Below are 607 nucleotides of genomic sequence, written 5' to 3' on the forward strand. Positions count from 1 at the left end.
GAGCAGGTCTAGACCAAACTCATTCATCATCCAACATTCATACGTCATAAAAAAAACCCATAAGATTCCAAAATACATAAATCCAGAAAACATTAAGGAACTCAGAAAAGCCTGAACATAAAAAATATATTCTCAGTTTTTTCCCTGTAACAAAACATAAATGAATCCAAATAATTAATCAGTGCTTAAGATAACCCAATATAACGACCCTTATCACAAAAACCCCAAAATATAAAATGTAGAGAATCCATACACTTGTACAATCTTGCTTGATGGATATACATCAACATAAGAGTCTTACATATACATTATTTAAAAATATTAAAACATGCAGACAATTTTCACATGTTAAATTCTGAACAGAGTTGGTCAGATGGATATGAATTTCATGTCTGTGTATCCATCCATACAGATGCAGGGGAAAACACCTAGTCTAGCTCTTGTCTAACGTCCAAAATACTTCCACCCGCACGTCTAAATCTCATTAATTAACACGCTGTACATGTTTGCTGACTGTAACTGCACATGAACAGAAATGTAACAATAACAGTTAGTTTAAGTGTGATATTTCTCACCCAAAATGTCCAACTATGTCCAAAACACAAAG

The 607-nt window shown here is 33.1% G+C and overlaps 1 protein-coding gene across 1 annotated transcript in view; it reads left to right on the forward strand.

Annotated features, from left to right (window-relative positions):
- The window catches only part of cntnap2b (contactin associated protein 2b), a 30,998-nt gene that overhangs the window by 16,887 nt on the left and 13,504 nt on the right, over nt 1-607 (forward strand).

This window comes from Morone saxatilis, unplaced genomic scaffold (genome assembly GCF_004916995.1).
Source record: "Morone saxatilis isolate NCDOM2014 unplaced genomic scaffold, NCSU_SB_2.0 Contig23, whole genome shotgun sequence".
Taxonomy (NCBI): Eukaryota; Metazoa; Chordata; class Actinopteri; family Moronidae; genus Morone; species Morone saxatilis.